Genomic DNA, 12,202 nt, shown 5'->3' on the forward strand with positions numbered 1-12,202 from the left:
AAGGGGAGAATCCTTTATATAGGGGAGGATTCTTGAGAAGATAGGACAGGACCCCTATCTTTTACATAATTGCACAACTTTAATTATTACAAAAGACAAAAGTGCTTTAATAATTAAAGCATGACTTGGACAAAAGTATTAAAGTAAAAACAAACTTTAATAATTATGCAAACATAAAGCGAAACATCATTATGACAACAAGACAAACTACTTTATTGAAAGCAACAAGACAAACAACTTTATGGAGAGCGGAGATTCATGTACTCGTCTTCGGATGAGCTTTCGGTCTCATCTGGGTCCGTATCACCAGAGTGAGGATGCTTTTGGAAGAAAGTTTTGGAGAGCTTTGGATGCTTACAGGAGGGACCACGGCATGGTGGATAAGGGCAATTATAGTCTCTGGGAGTACACTTCGGAGTATACTTAGGGGAAGTTTGGGTGGCTTTGTCAACTTTGGATGGTTGAGCTGGTCGTTTGGAAGATTGGGTTGAGGGTCCTGGTACGGAGGGGCCAGGTTCATCCATTGTTGGTTGGGGAAACTGGTGGAGGTGTTGGCTCAGAGGAAGAAAATCTTCCCATGGATCTTGTGAGTCTTGATAAAGGAAGTCAGTGTAGTCTGGTCGTTCTTCTTTGATGATGATGCCAGTGGACTTAGGTTTAGATATGGCAGATGGAGTGGGTATCATGAGAAGGTCATGTTGTGGACCTAAGGAGGTGTGAGAGATATCTTTAAGTGGCGGAGGTTGGTGGTTTAATTGGCAAAGGTAATTGTGCAGGACGTCTTGTATGTCATTTTCAATCACAGCTATATGTGGTGCAGTGAACCATTCATATACCTGATCTTGAGTCCAAAAGAGATGGGTGTCTGGATGTTGGAAGTATGGCCTGTGAATAATAAAAACTGATGTGAACATTTGTGCTTCAGGGGCAGGCATACGGTCAAGGTTGTAAATTTCGGACAGTTGTTGCAGTTTCTTTCTCCACCATGGGATGGGGGAGAACCATTCAAGTAGGGTCCAGGTAAGGGAGGTGGCGTTATCTGGATTAAGGAGGTGGTCCAGAGTGGGAGAAATGGGGAGGACTAACTTGGTTGCGTAAAGGACTGTTAGGCACCAGATGTACCATAACACGTCTTCAGTGGTGTCTCTGGTCGGATCAAGGGTTAAACCTGTAAGGAACAGATTTTCTGGGTGGAAAGTGGAAAAAGGAAAAGGGTCGGTGACAAGGTAGGCTTTCATGAAAAAGCGAAAGAGAGCTTTTCTAGCAAATTCTTGGATGGCGAAAACAGAAGAGAAGGTTTTGTTGAAGGGAAAAGTTTTCTTGGTGAGAGCTTCTGGGGGTAGTGAGGTAGCCATGGAGATAATTGGAAAATGGTAGGTGGTGGAAAACAGGGTGAGAGGGTCTTGTGGTTTGGAGAGTCTGGAGAGCATATCAGGGATGAGGTTCTGGGATCCCTTTATATGCTTGACTGAAAAGTCATATTTGGAAAACCAATCTTTTAATCTGAGTAACATTTTTTCGGGAACAGTTTTACCTTTGAAATGAAAGATATTGGGGAAGGCTGAGCTGTCCATTCGGATGAGAAAATGGTGTCCAATCAGATGATACTCAAACTTTTTGATGCCATTCTTTACCGCTAAGATTTCTTTAAACACGCTATGGTAGTGCTTCTGTGTTTCAGAAAAATGTCCACTAGCGTAAGCGATAAAGTGTTCCTTGTCATTGAGTTCTTCGAGGAGGATGGCACCCCATGATTCATCACTTGCGTCTGTCTGTAATATGCGCTTGCCATCAGTAATCAACTTTAAAGGAAGGCAAGTGCAGAGCCATACCCATCCTTGAAAATTTCATGTTTTCTAAATTCACGATTTCTTGCCCAAAATGGTATAATTTAAGGCTTTTTCTCTTTTGATCTCTAGAACTTCAGGCGCAGAGAGAACTTCTCCTTCATGGCATCCACTTCCTCTTCCCCTCCTGTTACTCTTTCTTCCACTCTTTCTTTACCGAAATCTTGCACTTCTCATACTACTAATAAAATTGAAAATCTTGTAGAATACTCCTACATCCCTGAATCCGCCCAAATCAGTGAATCTTCTTACCCTCTCCTCAGCCCTTATCAGTTGTATAAACGACCTAGCTCCTTTACCCGCAGTATCCGCACCCTTATCTCTACCAGACGCCCTCACCCTAAAGAATACATCCAGTCTTCCCGCCTGGATCAGTGTGCTCTTCAAGCCACCTCTGCTGAGCAATATGTCACTCTGGAGATTCCCTCCGAGTTGCTCTCCAACTGGAAACGAGAAGGTTATACTCATCTCCATCTTGGCGGCATCAGATTAATCCTTACCCTTCATGGGAGAAAAGGATTACCGGTTACCGCTCGACTTGCTATGCTTGATACCCGGTTTAAACAGTACCAAGATGCTGTTATCGGTACTGTCCTCACAACCCTTCATGCAGGAAGTGTTTTACTCACTTTCTATCCCAATTTCAATCTTTCTCTCCAAGACCCCAATTTGCCCACAACCTTGAAAGTCCAAGTTCAGATTCAAGGTGCTGAACAAATTTCTTCTGCAAAAATTGCCACTTTACATCACCAACTGGTCTACAGGCTTCAAAATCATGCCTTAGATCTACCCGCTCCAGAACACCACTCTGACACCCTCATGGTGTTAGCAGAATCTGACCAGATCCCGACAATCATCCAGATTCCCCGACAAATTCCCCGTCATGAGCTCATCAAGCTTATGCCTCTTGAATGGATCTCCAACTATGAACAGTTCCACAACAATACAGCTCCAATTCAGACCTCTGACGGCATGTTTGAAAGACGACATGATGGAACAGTCAGAATGACTTTTAAACCACCCCCCAGTGCTCCACAAGAGCCTCCTAGGCTCTCCTTTACCTATTCTTCAATGATCACAGCTGTTCAGACAGCGCAGGAAGATCTGCCCATTACAGGGTTTAATTCTCAAGGCTACCCTGTTTATCCAGCCAAACACAATGGCCATTTCCTATGGGATGCCCCTGGTTCCGGCATGTGTGACCCAAATTGTCCCTGCTGGGATGATTGGGAAGAAGACGATGATTATGCACCCACAAGGAAAAAGAAACCCAAAAAGAAAAACCCTCCTGTCCCATGTCACCACTATGACCCTAAACCACCATCAGATCCTCCACCTCCACCGGCTCCATTACCCATCTACCGAAAAGAACTCACATGGATTGCAAAGCATTGCAAATCTGAGATTCCATCACCAATCTCAAATCCCACACCACCACTGGCTTGTATGATGTTCTCATCTACTTCATCCGACTATTCTTCCTCTTTTCCTTCTTTAGACACCCACACAGATTCTCAACGAAATGTTGTGTCCAAACCCTTTGTCCCTTCACCAATTACCTCATCTGGCCACCTAGAACCTCCCAAACCTTTTGAATCAGTCCTCAACTGGTATAACAACGCCACGTACTTCACCATAACCCCTTTGGGCCCCCGAACAAGGCTCTGATACCAACTTGGAATCAAAAATAGATACTAACAATAGTATGGCACTAAATGGCAATAGGGACAACATGAAGGGGTTGAGCCTTCTGTATGGTGAGGCCAAATTTCTCTTCCATGTTGATGTTCTCATTTTCAAGATTCCAATCGAAAGAATTAGTAAGTGAACCCAAATTAGATATAACATTTTGATTGCCAACGGCAAACCAAGATAGATTCACCGTCCAACTCCAAAAGGCAGTAGCTCAAAATTCTAACCTTTGAAATCAACATCTGAACCCAAGAACTTTCGGGCATAAAAGAGTGAGGGTTGTCCCTTGTGCTTTCATCTCTGCCAATAGCCCATACATTGACAAAAACTTGTGCACCTTTTGGTATTCTGAAGCCTGCAATTTCAACATCTTCTAGAGTTGAGACATAAAAATCGGAATCGAGAAATCAAAACTTCAATTTTCTTTTCACAGCTGATGTGCCCGTGCATCTGGTCTAAACATGAATTTAATAATTGATTTGATTGAACATTTCAAGTTTGGAAGCTTAAAGAGACTGCTCATGCATCTCGGTCCACATGATCGTCTAATTGAGTTTATCACTTTATAAAAGAGATTGTTAAGAACCAGATAGTTATTAAGTCTCGAAGCTATGTACATTGTGAATTTCAAATACTTCATTTATATCTCACCATCTTGACGCTATCTCTATTCGGCAGCAAATTCAGAACTTTGGTGAACTGTTTTTCTTAGTCATACACGAAGGTGAGACTTTGCAAGAAATAAAAGTGCGAATACAGAGGAAATTGCAAGTTCCAGATGAAGAGTTTGCTAAGGGATATATCTCTTGGGTTTCTGCATCATGTTTTGCTTAAATAAACTTTATTTCCTCTGCTTTGATAGGAAGTGGAAATGCTATATTAGCAAAGAGGAGAGACTGGATGACTGGTCACTTGTTTTAGTAGAGCTAGATTTCATGCATTTGTCGCATTTTGCATCATGCAATATTAGAACCGCCCTCTCCGGCTTGTGAATGATCTGTAATGTTCAATAAATCATATTCTTTGCCACATTATTCAGTGAAGAAATTTCCTATTATTAACATTGCTGACTTTTCTTTTAAAAAAAAAATGTTTTTCATAGTATTACTATGTTTGTAGTTTTTCTTATTGGTGAATATCAATCTAAGAAGACCCAATTTTGTACCAAATTGTTGTTATATTTCTCACTTGCAGTGGAAGTTTGCATTCCTTTCTCTTGGTCGCCCACAATACCTCCAAGACACTGACATTATTTCCAGTCTTTTTCAGTTGTTGTATAGCGATTTTGATTTATCACTATATCTTTGTTAAAGCATGCGTTGAGAAGTCACTGATTTTCTTAGTTATTTTTTAAATTTATTTTTGTGGTTTTGCTGTTTTGTGTGGCAGTAATGCGTCCACTACTTAAAAGAAAAAAAAAAAGCTTTTATGACAGTTATTACCCATCATCCACCCTATGTCATGACTATTAAGTGACCGTCAATGATTCCAGTGTCAAGAAAAATCCTTAACTGTTTTTATGTATCATGTTTAACATGACGCATTATTCATCACGATTCTGTCGTTGGTATGTTGATGAGAAATTTTCACCCATGACTAATACTTATCATAAATATTTCCCATTCATGACTTTTGTCTATCATATAAACATGACATATTTAATTGGAATAATAAAATTATTTTTATTAAAACTAAAAGGAATAACTGAAATTTTAAATAAATATTAAAATATTAAAAATAATAAATATTTAATTTGGCGCCATTATTTTTAATTTTTCAAAATATTTTGGCGGGAATTATTAAAAATTATTTTCAAATCATTTTGGCACATTTCAATAATATATCAATTAATTCTAAAAAATAAATAAAAAATAAAAAATAAAAAATCCTAAAATAATTCTATAATTGACATCCAAATCAACCTCTATAATTTAATCATTACAGCCAAACAATTCAAGTAAACAAACATTTGTACAATTTGGTATACAATCTTTCCCATAAAAAATAAACACCAAACCCAATTTCATAAAATATTCCCACGTTTAAATGAATCTTCATGTCTTCAACATCGACCAAGCAAAGTCCAACAAACTGCCGATTGTATTGGCATGCTTGCGTTTAAGTTCCAGTTGCTGCAAGATGAACTGAAGCAATTTTGATCCCTGCGAAGCAGTCTTTGAGTACAAGCACTACACTACTGGAAATTTTGGGAAGAAAAATGCATACTAGAGAATACACATGAACTCAAAACAATGTCATTGCAAGGACTAACATTGCAAAGAAGATGAAAAGATAATGCTTTTATTTACCATCATTTGGGCAAAAATTCAAGCTCACATTTATGGAACAATACTAAAAACTTCAGAAATCAATGCAAAATCAAAACCTTAAACACACTAAAATCTGCTAAATAGACCTACAGGAGCTCAAATAATCTCCAAAATATCTGAATGACAAATTAATTTACAAAAAAAAAGTTGAGGATTTGTAAAACGGAGGCCCTTACGATTATTCAAATTACAAAAGAGGAAAGGGTGCTGGCCAATAAATGATAAAGGCATGCATAAAGAAAGGCCAACAATAATGCGGGCTTTAGAGAATCAGAAAATTCATAGAACAGAGGGGGAATATCAACAATTATTTCGGAAGAAAGAAAAAGAAAAAAACAAGCATGCTTGAAAAATTTTCAAGATAATGAAACCGCATTAATTAACAGGTTATAAATTTTTGTAAGATTAATGATTTTTAAAAAATTCTATGAACCTTTCAGTTTCACAGAAAGAGAGATAAGGACAAAGACAGTAGTTTACATTAAAATCACTGCAAAAATCTAGTGCAAAATATGTCTACAAATACCACAAAATATATGCAAGTAAATATTTATAAAAGAAGCATTCAAACGAGTCAGAATGTGACCCACCGTGTGTCCTTCACTTTATATAGCATTAGAGTAATACTCCCCTAGTATGATATGCGCACACGCAATTTATATAGACGCATAAAACACAAACAGCACAAATCTTGTTATTTGTCTTGCTAAAACCCAGGAAATAGCTTATCAGATGAAATGGACCGCCCATAGTTCATACAAAGAAAAGAATAAGCCACATATTAATTGAAGCTAACAGACATAAAATGATAAATGAAAAATGCTCACCTTCAGAATGAAATCAATGTAATGAAGAGCGCCATTCTCAAATTGAGTTTCGCCACCTGGAAAAATGAGGTATTCACTAGTGACTTTAACTCCATTTTGCTAACCCTTAACTTCTGAAAGCTTTGTGTGGGGAAAATTATAATACCAAATCTGCCCCACACACCATGAGAACAAATTTTAGCCCAAGTGAATTAAAAGTAGTCAAGTATATATTTTTTAATGCAGAATATAAGATCATACCCTATCCCTGCTTTTGGGCCACTTAATTGAGCGTTTGTATCCTTCCGGTAAAGGAGCAATAGAGGTACAAGCTTCTTCAGGGCAATACCTCCCTCAATGTTAATAATGTTTTGTGCTGGAAAGCATTCTAATTGCTTGCAAATTGTCCAGGCAAGGGATGCAATCTAGCCCAGCAGTGGCATTACAGATTTTCCAGCGATGACCATACTGGTCCTTAAATATAGAAGATTGTTGTGATATTGTCTCATTCTGTGACTCAATAGGTTGAGTTGACCAAGCCCCATTCTGAGCATTAGTTTCCTTCAAAATTTTTGACTGGTCACCAGAAGGAAAAATCTCAGTTGAAGCCTGATCCTTTCCACGACTCTCAGTGTCGTTATCTTGATCTTGAGAATCCTTCTCCTTTTCAATTTGACCAGCCTCACCCATTTATTTTCATCCAAGCTCTTCTCTTATTCAATTTGCTCAGTTTTTTTTTCGATTCGCCGCCTTCTGTTTCTCCAGCTTCTGAATTCGAATCACCACTTTCACTTTTAGATTCCTCATCTTCCCTTTTTCTACCATCGTCATTTTCAGACACCGCCTTAGATTCCTCTTCAGACTCAGTATTCTCATCAAAACTCTCCTTCACTATATTCTCTTCCTGGTTTTGATTAACCATATTCTTAGATTCACTCATCTCACCATCACCTTCAGACATATACTTCTCTTCCTGATTATCTTCCACTCTATTCTCTGACTTTTCAACAGGCACATCATCCCCATCTCCATTTGTTGAATCCTGTCATTCATCACCTTGATTTTCTGCGAAAGTCCCAGAAACAATCTCAGATACTCTCTATTTCACTTCGCTTATAGCCTCTTAAGAGGACAACCTAGGATCCCGGATCCCACACCGGTACAACTGATGATGACATTAACATCCAAACGCCAACCAGACAAAGACCAACAAACACTACTACAGTAACCACTGAACAAAGACAGTATGACAGGTTCTTTAGCTAATTAATATTCCATCAAATATAATTATATAATACCTATCAAGAATTTCTGAATAGAAGGCATTCTCATCAATCTCATCTCAAGCAGCAACCTCACCAGTAACACATTTTCATATCCTGTTTCCACCACAGGTCGCACGTACAAAAAAAATGAAGTACTAATTAGCTTCAACAGAGCCTATTTCTTTATTTCTTTTTTTTTCCAAAATAAACCTTCATTCTTATACGTATAATTAAAATATCAACTGAATAAACAAAGTCTATTATTACTAGTACAACATTTTCATTTTCAAGCAGAGGTAGATAAGAAATCGACACCATCAAATAAACCTAACTTAATCTTGAAACCATAAACTGCACCAAGCATAGCAACAAAGCCAGAGCATGACTATAAAGAAGACAAAAAAAAATTATATCAACATGAAATTGAACTTTTGTTTTATCTTCCACAAGCTAGAAATTCGATTGGAACAACACAAAATGTGAAACTTTTAGCAATCTTACAAACATTATACACAAATCTCAATTCACGGCAAATAGGGGGATGAATCACTGACATCACCCAATTTATATATTCAATTAACGTATCCCCACCCCAATCAGCAACGTGCTACCACAGTCGATTAGTTATTAAGGTTAAGGCTTACCGCACAAAACTGAATGGCGTTAACTAAATAATGAGTTGAAACGGCATCTGCAATCGCATTAAATGGCATTGAACCGAAAGGTAGGGTTTAAATGAATGCTGGCCTGAGACAAAAGGGTGTGGCGAATTGGGGTTTTATGGCTGCGTTTAGTTTCAATTGAAGGAGGGAAGTTGAGCGAGAGCTTTGATATGTAAATTTCAGCTTAATTCTAGGGCTTTCTTTCGATTGAAACAGAGGGAAGATTTTGGTTATTGAAGTGAAAGAGATGGAATAAATAAAAAAAATTAGTGAAGTGAAAGCGAGGGAATACAAGATTTTTCGCGGGTGATGTTTGGTCGGAAGGAGAGTATGGGTTTTATTTTTATTTTTATTGTTTGGTTGTACAAAATATATAAAAATTTAAGATTCGTTTATGATAGTGTAATTATTTTACAGCATCAATAGTGTAAGTAATATTAACCATTACATTTAATCAACAGTGTATATTATATTTATTAATAAAAAAATAACATAACCAGTTAACACTTAACAGGGGTGAATTGTTAGATCGTGGAGTTGGTAGAAGTATACGAAATTTCAATGACGACCCCTACAGTTTTAAAAATTCTCACATGTTTCGCTTGAATAACATATTTCGTTTAATAACATAAAATTTAATAAAATATATGATTTCAATGAAATATATGAACATGCATATGAAACCCACATTCATAGAAATGTTTCATTAGATTTTTAAAGTTTATCTTACCTATGTATCCTAAACCATTCATTATCAACTTTTCGTAATTTTATTAAATAGAAATTTCAAGCAAAACAAGAAAGAGTGACTATATGTAATTAATTTGAAGATTTAATGTAAAACTCACAATTGCTAAAATAGTGCTTAAATTATATCATTAATGTTATAAGATAATTTGATTATCATGTAACCAAACTAATTTCAAAATTTATTTTGAAAGCATGTAAAACTAATTTCAAAATCTATTTTGAAAGCATACAAATGGATGCAGTCTCTACTATGTGATTTTTTTATTCTAATTTATGGCCATGGAAGAGAATTGGAAGATCCGTATTTGTCCAATAGTGAAATATAAATAATAGCCCGTCAATTTCTCATGTAGTATATTTCATTGGCTTATTAGCTTACAAAACTATATGCAAGTGTTAAAAATTGGACTATTGCATGAAATGTCATGTGATATATTTCATTTGACCTTAGATTAATTAAATGCCTCTAAATGGTTTACAACATTAATCTAAAAATTAATTTTCACTGATATTTATATGTGACATATCAATTCATAATATATCAGGGTAATTACGATTTTAATTTCCCTTCTATTAATAAATAGGGGTAGATAGAAGTACTCAATATGTGCGTGTGTGTGGGGGGGGGTATCAATTCATATATCTTAATAAATACAAGAAAAATCACATCTACTAACTTAACATATGTCTTATATGTCTTTCTATAATAGTGTCGGTAAAATATATTTTATTTGCTATACATTGAAAGACGTGTAGTATATTATTTTATAATTCGTTTTGTAATTTACAGAAAACGTGTTTAACATATTTTAACTTTTATTACTATCAAATAGATTCTGTTTAATACATTTTATAATTTGATTTAAGGTTTAGGCTCACCAAACATATATTACACATGTACTATTAAAATGAAAATGAAAATAGGGGCTACAAAATGATACTGAACATACCCTAAGTTACTTGGAGTGGCAGTTTAGAAATAAGTATCACTGTAGGCTTAAATTTATGGAACAACTTTTCAGGATTGTTGGTCTTCCTCCATTAGCTTAATTTAGGTCTATATTTCCATTTTTTTTTTAATGGCGCAAGATGATGATGATGATGATGATGATGAAATTGTGCTATCCGTAATGATGCACCTTCGTATTCAATAAGAATCATATGCATATTCAATAGTGAAAATATGATAACTCTATCGTAATTTGATCATATTACAGTACAATTGATTACTAAAAAATGTCTTTATATTTTTTATTACATTTTACATTAAAGTTGTAGCACATTATAAATGCAAAGCTTAATGTTTAATAACATAACACTTCAACAAAATCAATATCTTAAGTATGATGTATGATATAGAATATTGAAATAGTTATACCTAACACTCACAACAATTTATAAAAATTTATAGTGTTTTATTTACAATATCTTTTCTAATTATATATGTATTAATATCTATCTTAAAGTCAATTTTTGGATTAGTAGATTTTAATAAATCCATCGAGATAGATTAATAATAACTTAATATTAAAAAAATTCATTATACATGTTATTTTATTAATTATACTTATTTTAATATTTTATTTGTATTATATGATATTTATTATTATTATTATCCTATTACTATATGTATATTTATTTAAGTTGTTTAAATCAAAACGTATAATAGTCATTTGTGAAAATTAAGGGGTCTGTAATACCATTTATGAAACAAAGTGGATCTATATGACTATTTGAGCAAACCTTGGGATGTGTGTGGCTTTTTCTCAAATTAATATTAATTTAAAATTAAAAAATATTTACTAACAACTTGCAGACTACGTGCTACATTTTCATTAATTATTTAATTATCCATTATATTAAATGGACGATTGAGATTAAAATACTTAAAACTAATGGTCCACATTAATCCCACTATCAATGCTGTAAAAATACATACAATATCATAAATAAATCCAAGAATTTAATTTTCATTAAAATTTAATATCTTTTATAATATGAAATTTGAATTCCACACCAAAAAGTAAAGAATTCAAATTCCTTTTATATTAAAAATCCAAGTTTCTAAATTTGTCCTCCAATATTTTAACTTGTTTAATGCTATTAAAAATTATTATTTATAATTGTATTTTATCAATTTAATATTACTTAAATTTAATAAATGATTTAAGAAATTTAATAAAATAAATAAACTTATTTATTTATTTAATATGAAAATATATAAATATAAATTAACTTTGTCGGACTGTCGCCGGAGCTCTATCGGACCATCGCCGGAAATTCGCCAGAGCATCGCCGGACATCAGTCAGAATTTCGCTGGAGTGTCGCCGGACGGTAGCGGGACCCTTATACATCGCCGAAAGCTCCCAAAATTTCGCTGGAAAGTCACTGGCCACCGTTGATTTTGTTGACTTTTGTTGACCGATGTTGACTTATGTTGACTAGCTTTTATTTATATTAAATTTTATTTAATATTAAATAGTTTAGTATATTAAATTATTTTATATTAAATATAAATCATGAATTGTTTTAGAACTTTTTGAAATTCTAAAAATTTGGTATTAATATTAAATTATATTTTATTACTAATATAGATAATTTACTATTTAAGATAAAAAGATAAATTTGTCTAAAGAAAAAAAATATAATTCCTTTCCTTATCAAATTTTATGTCAAATCAAATAATGAAATTTAATTTCACTATTCTCTTTCACTATTTTCTTCTCCTTTCCCCTCCATTCCACTCTTTTCCTCTCCTCCCCTTAAAACCAAACACTACCTAAGGGCTGAAGGCAATTCGCCATGGTTCTGATATACGGGAAACTTTCTTAGCTTTATCGGTGGTGGAA

The 12,202-nt window shown here is 34.7% G+C and overlaps 1 pseudogene; it reads right to left on the reverse strand.

The window, feature by feature from the left end:
- Window positions 1-5,559: 5,559 nt before the first annotated feature.
- LOC112096338 lies at window positions 5,560-8,653 on the reverse strand (annotated as a pseudogene).
- Between the last annotated feature and the right edge of the window lie 3,549 nt (window positions 8,654-12,202).

The sequence above is a fragment of the Citrus clementina genome, unplaced genomic scaffold, assembly GCF_000493195.1.
Source record: "Citrus clementina cultivar Clemenules unplaced genomic scaffold, Citrus_clementina_v1.0 scaffold_8, whole genome shotgun sequence".
NCBI classification, from domain to species: Eukaryota; Viridiplantae; Streptophyta; class Magnoliopsida; order Sapindales; family Rutaceae; genus Citrus; species Citrus x clementina.